Below are 10,299 nucleotides of genomic sequence, written 5' to 3'. Positions count from 1 at the left end.
ACGTAGCACAGAGGGAGGGGGGTTGCCAGGTGTTGCGCTAGACAAAACAGATTTTCTCTGTCGGAGTTTCTTTCATGGGAATTAAAGTCATCGGCTGCTCCCAAGACTGCGGGCTGGGTGTTTGATGAAAAGCCTGCCAACAAGCTGAGTGGGGAAACATAGTTGCTTGCATTAGCCTCAGGGGTGGAATTTCTTAGCTTTGTATTGGGGAATTGTTATGCATCTCTTCAGACTTGGTTTCACTTTTGAAGTACCAATACTCTGTATCAATAAACATGTTTTTTGAGGAATTTGCAAGCCTCTGAGTTCTGCTTTATTTGTCTCTGTCGATTGGAACCATGACACGTAGTTGCTTGCATAGTTTTGTGGGTGGGATATTATATACTTTGTAATTGGACAATTGTTATTTGTGTATTCAGACTTGGTTTCACTTTTGACCGTGCCAATACTTTGTAACTAATAAACATGTTTTTTGAGGAATTTTCAAGCCTCGGAGTTCTGCTTTATTCGTCTCTGTCTGTCGGAACCATGACACATAGTCTTTGTTCAAAGGGAATCTTCTGGTATCTTCTTTCAGTAACAGTTGTTGGGAGGACATTGAATTTGGCTAAGAATAAGATCCTTCTGAATTTTGGAGTCATTGTGCGGCTAAGATAGCTAGCTGCTTGAAGATGTGCATAATGACTCAAGAAGGTGTTTCTGAGTAGATCTGGAAAGCCTAGTTGCAGTTCTAAATCAATGACTTGATATTTAAGATCAGCAGATGCACGTTCATAGCCCATCAAAGTGATAGCTGGTCATGAAAAGCCATAACATTGTAGTTTCGCATGTACTGCCTGGAAGACTGATCACTGTCAATCATAATTAAAGGGGACAAGGAGATAGAAAAAAATAGGAGAAGATGAAAATCCAAGTAGAAATTTCAATTTTAAGTAGGCCAACCTCATGGTGAAAAGACAGTGTTCAAAATGCAATGAAGTGCTTGAAAATGGTTCTCAAAAATGTGGATTGAACTCTTTCCAAAAGAAGGAATGACCCGTAGGGGCCCAGCTGAGCCCTGAAGCAGACCTGGGCTCGGATCTTAGCTGAGAAAACTTTAATTGCTGCAGGTATATGTTGAGCTCCTTTGGAGAAACAGAAGGATACAACACTGGTTTTTGTACATTTAAAATAACATAGTGAGCATGAGATTTACAATGTGCTGTAGCAGGAAGTTAGAAGAGTTTGCAAGGATGCAAAGCATGGAGAAGGATAGTGAATGGTATTGATAGAATTAAATTACTTAGTTTGTCTTTTTCTAAAGGAGAGAATAAACATCGCTCAGGGTTGAACTGTGGAATCTTGGTGTTATCTGACCTTGGTTGTCTGCTTGAAGATGTTTCATTACCCATCAGGGCTCCTAACATCTGCAAGTAAACAAGCAAGCTCAGAGAGTACCAAGGACTCCACACTTTTTCTTGTTTCTACTCTTAGTTTACTTCCTTCTCTACTTCTCAGTCAGTAATTTTCTGTGTTCTGCATAATGCTGGTTACCACTGAAGAGGAATTGCATGATGGATGTGTATACATTAAAATGGCTGAATGTTCTGAGCTTTAAATCATAATGGCGTTGCCAGAAGCTAGCCCTTTGAGACAAAGAACTGTGCTGCACAAGTGACTAAGGATCAACACTTTGGCTTCAAAACTTGTATAAAACTGTGAGCCACCGTAATTGTTTCAGAGGTGTCTTGTGGAGCTGTTAGAACAGACTTTAAAGTGGGGAAAAGATGTAAATGCTCATGAATTGTTTAACAGGAATGACTGCACTCTTTTTTGTATATCTAGAGTACACAAAATTTTATCAGCGACTTCTGAGTCCTGCCTATTCAGGTTCCTGACCTAAACACCATTTCCCAGAAGCATCAAACATTTCTTTCCCTGCTTTTTGCAGTTCCTGGATCAGTGACAAGGAAATTGTTACCTCACTTGGCTGTGTCAAAATCTGCCGCATGCTATCACATCAAAGTTGAGGTCTTGTCTATGTTGTTCAGAGTTCATAGAGCATAAAAACAACTCTCAGCTAGCCACGCTTAACCTGTGAAATGCCGCCTGTTTGAAACCAACCAATCAATTTTCACATTCCAGAGTTTCTCTTAGGCAGATGATTCTTGTTAGGACAGGTGGAACTTCTTCTATTTTGAGTGTATTCTGGTTGTACTTGGGCAATATTTAAAGCATGGTTTTCCTTTCCGTCTTCACCTGTTTGCTAAATTTGATCTTATATAGTTTTTATCAAAGTATGCAGATTACACTACAGTAGCTTGATTCCTCTAAAGATATTATTATTATTATTCAATATCTATTTTCTTCTTAGTTGTGAATTAAAATATACTTATGCTTCTGCATCTCCTCTTTCTTCAACCATATCGAACCATCTGGAATATTCTCCTGCTGGAGGTGAGGTTGATCCCCGCACTCCAGCCCTTCCAGAACAGCCTTAAACCTGGTCTCTGTCAGCTGACCTGGTGCCCCAATAGGGACACTCTGGGCTGGGAGTGGCTGATGGGGTAGAGAGAAGATCCCCACTCCCGTGTTACCTGTTTTTAGTCTTTATTTAATCTATCTAAATTTTAACCATTTGGTGTTATGTTTTAAAATAATTTTACCATTTTGTAAGCCACCCAAAGTCGCTGCAATAGTCAGATGGATCGAAAATAAATAAATAAGTCTAATAAATTAATAGATATTGGCAGTGACCTAGGAAGGGAGTGAATGTTTTTCCACATCCTCTTTCTCTACAGGTTTCTTGGAAACATAAATCATTCTTGCCACGCATATATTCATATCATAAGAATTGTTTAAAGTGATCACAAGCGTTGACACAGTGTGCCTGATTGTGATGGTTTGGAAGGGAGAAGACTAAACACGGATACACGTTTAGATAGAAATGTGTCTTATGAATATGTGCTATACCAGGGGTAGGCAACCTTGGCTCTTTTATGACTCGTGGACTTCAACTCCCAGAATTCCTGAGCCAGCCATTCTGAGGGGAAAGGGAGAGGTTTCCAAGCTGAGCCATGCTGGCTCAGGAATTCTGGGAGTTGAAGTCCACGAGTCATAAAAGAGCCGAGGTACCTACCCCTGTGCTATACCATGGGGGATCTATTTTAATTTTGTAAGTTAAATAGACAAACATCCCTTTGGGTTTTAGTCTGCATTTATCTCCTCTGGTCTAGAAACTCTGAGTGTAGAAAGCAGGTCAGTGCAGGTCATCTATGGCATATGCCTTTATTTCTGTCTCTCTCTATAGATATTTTGCATAGGAGATAAAAGTGTATGGCTAGGTTTTACTATCAGAGTTTTCAGTAAAAGTGTTCTAGGCTGTTTATTTGTGTTTTGGGTGTTGTTGGGTGTGTCAACATTCAGCAGTCATATAACTCACACCTATTTCCCTGGCTAGGATTTCTGGGGAGTTACTAGGACAACGTGCTTAAATGAATATCTACAAACTGCTCATAAAAAGGTTGGCTGAATTTCCAGCACTGCATTTTATAGTTGCTTTGTCCTTATGGTATTAATGTGCTGCCATTGTAAATGGTTTTGTACATCCACTTAGAGATTATATTTTAAATAATGAAAAATGACTCATGTTTTCAATAAATAACAGATTGTGTTAACATAAAGAGAGGGCACACAGAACAAATCTGTAAAGAACTGGAGTTATTTGCTGAAGATCTATTCATCATTTATGTCTCTTAGAAGACATACTGCTAAACTTCTGGAAATGTATTTGTAAGGATTTGCAGATTGGTTTGGTCAAACAACTTTGCTGATACCACTTGCTCGGTTGTTAAGCATCATTGTCTGAATGCTTTCAGTACTGAAGTTAGCAGAAGGAGTGTCTCTGAATAGCAAATTTGGGATAGGCAAAAGTAAAATTATACAAGAAACTGAGAACTATGACAAACAAGTTCAAGCTTTAAATGAAGGTTTTCCTGGATCTTGTGTTCTAGGACACACTGTCTGATAATAATTAAACTATGCAATGAATTAAGTGAAAATGATTCAGAATGTGCTGTCACAGGAGCTTAAGACTCTCTTTGCACAAAATACCAAATTATGCTGTTGGAATATAAATTCTGAGATTTGCTGATTTTTTTCCTCATCCAAGGACTAACCAAGCTTGACTCTTTTCAGCTTTCTGAGATCAGCCAATTAGCTAGGTCTGAGATTTCCTGTTGCATTGCAATTATGTACCAACTGAAATCTCATTGTAGAACTAACATAGTTTGTTTCACCTAACTAAATTCATGCACTGCCTGGTTATCCATATTTACACTAGAACTGATCTTCCTCAGTGCGGTTCTTGAGTATCACAATCAGTGCTGTGATTCAACTATGTGAACAACCAGTTCTCTGTGTGGATGCCGCTTCCAGAAGTCCATTCTGGGCCTGGGCCACAAAAAATTAGCTACCGGTTCTGCCGAAGTGGTGCAAATCAGCTGAATCCCACCACTGATCACAATGTACCAATGATTACTGTCTTTGTGCCTACTGGACTCTTGGACCATCTGCCTGGTTCTATTTTTTTTTTAGGAATATTTTTTTCACACCAAAACCGAAAACTGAAATACTAAGCGGTAAATTACCAATCTCCAAGTTCAAGTTTCAAGACACCACTTGGATTTCAAATGGGCACAGCAAACTTTCTTAGAAAATAAAATGAGGGCACTTGGAAGGTTTCTGCTTTGTTTAGAAATGGGTACATTTGATCCTATCCCCACCCCGTGGCAAAAGTAACAGAAATAGTAAAGAGTGTACTGCAGATTGTGAGGGAGTGAAATTGGGGAAGACGGTACAGTAGATATAATTTTGGTAAATCTGTTCTTATTATTGGTTACGTTTTCCAGGACAGCTATTTTTGGAGTGTGCTGCAAGATACTGTTATAATTTTATTGTCATAAATCTAAACAATTTTATTTGTTTTTTTTCTCCATTACAGCAAAAGACTGTTCAACTAGGTAAGTGTCAGTTTGCTTTAACCAAGCTCTTACTATTGTATATTCTACTCCTGTAAGGAGCGGCAAGGAGAGAGGCAGCTTTTAAGCAGAGAAAACACCAGAGGAAAAAAAAAAAAGAAGTCATTTGGATTTTTGTCAACAGCTTAAGATCCCTGAAGCCACATTTTTCCTTTGTAAATAATACAGAAGTTGATTACCATTTATCTATTTTTGCAAGTTCTTCAACTTCTCAGTCAAGCCCACAACCCTGGCATTCCTGGATAATCTCCTGTTCAAGTACTAACCAGGTCTGGTCCTGCTTGATTTCTGAGCCCAGGCAAGACCAGCCAGGTGCTGTCATCTGTGGAAATGTTGCCAAGAAATCACATGGAGATGGCCATGAAATCACCAAGACTGCAGCTTGGCTAGAAAGGGACCTTACTTGCATACATCAGGAGGAAATTGAACTTGGCTGAGTATAAACAAATTTATACAGAGGTTACAGACTTGGTAAGGAAAAATCCAAATCCACCATTTCTAGAAAGTGACTGATTTCGGTTGTTGACATACTGAAACATTCTTTACATAGTTATTGTTTGTTCCTGTGCTAGTTTTGTTCTACAGCCAAGCTTGAATATTGGCTAGGATAGCTACTAAGCTGGGCTTGTTTTCATTGGTTTGCCTGATCACAAGATTTTTTTGGGGGTGGGAAGGATAGTAATTTATGGATATTTGCTTTAATATATATAATATGCTCACTTACAAGTTAGGTAACCTTCCTGCTAAGCCAGCACATATGCACTATAAGAGAATCAGTAGGCTCCAATCGGTCATCACTTGAGGATAAAAAGCTATTATTTTTTTAGTTATTTGTAGAGCTAAAACATTATTTCAGAGCCTTTATCTAGCAGCCATTATTAATTTACCTGCCTGACAAGGCTCAATCAAATTCATCCTACAAAGAATTGAGCAACTCCCAGCAGCTTTTAGACTGCACAAAGAAGAGACTGTTGCTCCCATTAGCATCTGACTCAAATATCTTGCAGCCAAAATACAGCATGAAATGCCAATCCTCTTCCAACTATTTTAATGGATAGATAGATAGATAGATAGATAGATAGATAGATAGATAGATAGATAGATAGATAGATAGATAGATAGATATAAACAGACAGATTCCCACTAAGCACTTCTTCTAACTCTTTACAGGAACAGAAAACATGACTAAGCTATTTTAAATATTGCTGCCCTTTCATGACACTCAAAATTAGCTGCTGAAGCAGCTGCCTCCCTGTTTACTAGCAGGACTGGCCCTGGGGAAGCAGTGAAAAAGGTTGCTTTTCTGTTTATCAGACAAAGTTTATCAGACCAGGCCAGGGTCAACTTCAATCAATTGATGTGCATTGCCCTTTGGTTCAGGCTGTCTCCCTCACTGTGCCAGAAAGAAGTGGAGGGCAGAAAGGAACTAAACTTCCACATAACCAGATAGTTTTAATTGGTTTGTGCTTTCTGCCTTTAAGAAATAAATCTCAAGTCTACAAATTGAAATGCCTGGCACTTTTGACAAAATGCCAGCGGTTAGCTTTGAGATCATGGGAGACAGTAATCTATAAATACTGCCTGTAAATCTCTCTCTCCCACACATCCACACCCATAGAGCTGTACACCACAAATCTTTTTGTTGTTGAGGTTAGGAAATGGGTGAAGTCAATCTAATGCAAATGAACTGAGAAGAAAATCTTGCAAACCTTCTAAGTGGCCATGTTATGACCAAGATTGTGAATGGAAGCAGCCCATTTGACATGCCACCTTAATTATACTTTTAATTAATCTATGTACAACACATGAAAAGGGATGTTCTGATTGTCCTATCTCTGCTTAGTCATGTCTTATGAGGAACAGGTGGTTTGTGGTGAGTACACTGAACAAGATGAAACATCTACAAGAAATGCAGAAAATGTGACTATTCTCCTCTAGGTCAAGAATTTATGGTTGAGTTGCTCAAGTGTTCCAACATTTGAAAAGTTGTTCTTCCTCTTTCTTTTTCAAGTTTTTTTCCACAATTTCCTCATCATTATGCAGGTTGTGCAAAAATGTTATATAAAAAGATTCAGATAGAATTTTTGGCAGAGTTCATGCTGGAAACAAATCTGGGTAAGAAATCAAGCTATTAGGAAGAGAGAATGTTCTGATTTATTCATTTATCACTTTAAAAAGCTGATCAAAGCTTTGCATGATATATAGCCTATCACACAATGCAATATTTGTTGAACATGGCAACAGATCGCAGATTTTATGCTGTGATTATCGTAAATTGCCTGAAGTGGAGCTAAGCAATATATGAATGCATGCAAATACAATAAAATATATTTTACACTTCACCAAAACATTTTATTTGCGGCAAAATTCTGCCGCATTTGGTTATGTATTAACATATTTCATCCCACTCATCCTCTATGTGTTAAGCCTGTTTCAGCAGAAAGCAAAACATTCCACTGGCAAAGGTTACTCCTGTTAATGTTTCAGCTTAAAGATTAAATTATACATTTGTTAGCTTTTGAGATCTTTTTAAGATCGTTAATTGTTTCATTGCAGTCTATATAAAATGTGCCCAGGGCATCGAATCTAGTTTGGCAAATCAGTATGGGACAGAATGGTTTATTTCAGTCTGATGCACAGAAGTGGAATGGAATTCAGAAAACAGAATTGATTTTTGATAGTCCTTGCATGGAAAAACGCCTGTAACTTTTGTATGCACTTTTCATTATAATGGTTACAGACACTAAGAAACTTAAGTAGGGGTGTAAATTTTTTATTTTACAATGTTCCAAGTGCAGAAAATAGCCTCCTTTCTAATGCAAAATGAGTCATTTCATGCAGCATTGTCAGAATTTCCAAAACAGGGTATTTCACAAAATTTTATGGTTAAAATATTGCAATTTTTGGATACACATGACGCACGCAAGCTTTCATAGAACCCAGTGTACCATTTTAGTTTCTGAACATGATGGAATTTCTTAGTGAATAGCATCTGTTTCAGTGTTAGGCCTACAAAATAAACCAGATTGGGAAACCAAGTTGATTAGAGCTCTACTTTACTGAGACAGGATAGTCTCTTCCAAATACTATAATTAAGGAACGTTTCAGGTCTCTTTGCTTATGTAATAGTTCTTGCCTATCTATATGCATCAAGGCCATCTCCCAGACCGCTTATATTCAAGCAGCTATGCTGAAGAGCTATAGGGCAAATAGTAAGGGGGTAAGAAATAATATTTCTCTGTTGTTTCCAACTTTTCAAAACTTGGTTTTTAAAATTTTTCTTTTAATAGTGAGAGAATGAATTTACCACAGTCCCTGAAATCCAGGCCCACCCAAGCCAGCCACTCTCATCTTGAATCAACATTTACTTTCCACAGTAGCAAACACAAGAAGACACTGACCCTGCTGCCAGCACATCGAAGTGGGGGCAAATTCCAAGTGTTAAAGCTCTAGGTATGCAAGTGCCCAGCACTAGATCCAAGCCAGATTGTGCTACAGCCGTGCCCTACCTCACCTTGAGAGCAAACCAGCTCTGGCCACAAGCACCACAGATCTCTAGGGCTGAATCACTGCCAAAGCACACTTTCCTTCTCTCCAGGTAGCACAGGGGCAAGATCTGGCAGCAACCACACCCTGGGATTGTAATTCTCCTCTCATGTTTGCCCACCCCTGGAAAGCATGACTCAGTTTGATAACTCCTATGTAGTACAGTAAGCAACAAAACAGGGCACTGTGCTTGGGCTCAATGTTGCAACCAGCCATCTTTTAAAAATATACTTGCCAAATGTGACTCCACTGGTCTGATCCAAACATCAAGAGAGGATCTTTGAACTTCCTACCCCTTATACAGGTATACAGCAAATTATGTGTTACCCTTCCCAGGAGGTATGTTTGGCTCGGACCCTCTTTGCATTCAACAAAGACTTAAAATCCAAACAGATTATGAATGTCTACTGCAGCGTAATAAGGTAACAAAGACATACTGTGTGTAGTTGTTGCTTTATTGAACATGTAGTCCTCAAAAGGCATGTGGTAAGTTACACATTATTCTTCCCATGAGGTATGTTTAGCTATGATCCTCCTTGCATTAAGCAAAGCTTTAAAATCCAAACTGATTATTTATTGACAATGGATAAGTACCGCAGCATAATAAAGTAACAAAAACAGGGTGTATAGTTGTTTACAATTGTTGCTTTATTGTATAGATAGTTCTAGGTCAGGGGTAGGCAACCGTGGCTCTTTTATGACTCGTGGACTTCAACTCCCAGAATTCCTGAGCCAGCATGGCTGGCTCAGGAATTCTGGGAGTTGAAGTCCACGAGTCATAAAAGAGCCACGGTTGCTTACCCCCGTTCTAGGTTAATGATGCTAATTGGGATCAGAATTTCCATCACTAAGCAATGAGGACATAAAGTGCAATGTCATGGTGGGCAGAGGGGACCTGAAACACCCTGCAGTTGTAGAGGTGCGTGGATTGCCAAGTACCCAAATTTTCATTTCATGACCGCAGAGGTACTGAAATGAAAGTAACTTTTAAGGACTGGGCCTAAGTAGCATTCATTTAGCACAGTTGTAACTTTTAATATTGCTCAACAAATGGTCATTTAACAACTAGGACTCCCTGCACCACAGGCAGTCTGTGTGACTGGGTTGTACTAGAAATAAACTTTCCATTCTGCTCCCCATATTTCAGCCTGGATAACAGCCAGCCGTTATGACATATCAAGTGCAACAGTTTCTGCAGTCCACACTACCCAACTCTGGTCTCATTATCTGGTGATTTGGGGGGGGGGGGAACCACAACTATAATAATTACTGCCAGAGCACATACAGTACAATTCTCTTATATTGGATAGTGGCACTGGGCAGAACGCAAAAGTCTCCTGCCTCGACATACAGCGAACAGAGTAACTGGACTAGTCACTAACTTGATCCTAGGAAGAAGGCGAGGGTGAGCTGCTGTTGAAAAGATTAACTATTTTTTAAAATGGCCTTATGTATAGACTTAAAAGAATTTATTAGAGACTGTTTTGCAGCAGTAGATAGTACATGCCAATTCCTTTTCTTGGAGCTTAGGCATCAAGGAATCAATCTAATAATCACATGTTAAAGAGTGTTAGTGATGAAACTAGAGCTAGGGAAATATAAAGTAGCAATTGTGGCGAACGTGAAATAAGTCTTCCTGCAAGCAAGCTTGTGATTGAAAAATAAATTTGATAATGTATATTTAAAATGTCTAGACTTTTCATTTTGAATGAGAAGCCAATATATCTATAATTTT

This window comes from Protobothrops mucrosquamatus, unplaced genomic scaffold (genome assembly GCF_001527695.2).
Source record: "Protobothrops mucrosquamatus isolate PMUCROS unplaced genomic scaffold, P.Mucros_1.0 scaffold1047, whole genome shotgun sequence".
NCBI lineage: Eukaryota > Metazoa > Chordata > Lepidosauria > Squamata > Viperidae > Protobothrops > Protobothrops mucrosquamatus.
Note: the sequence above shows the minus strand (reverse complement) of the source record.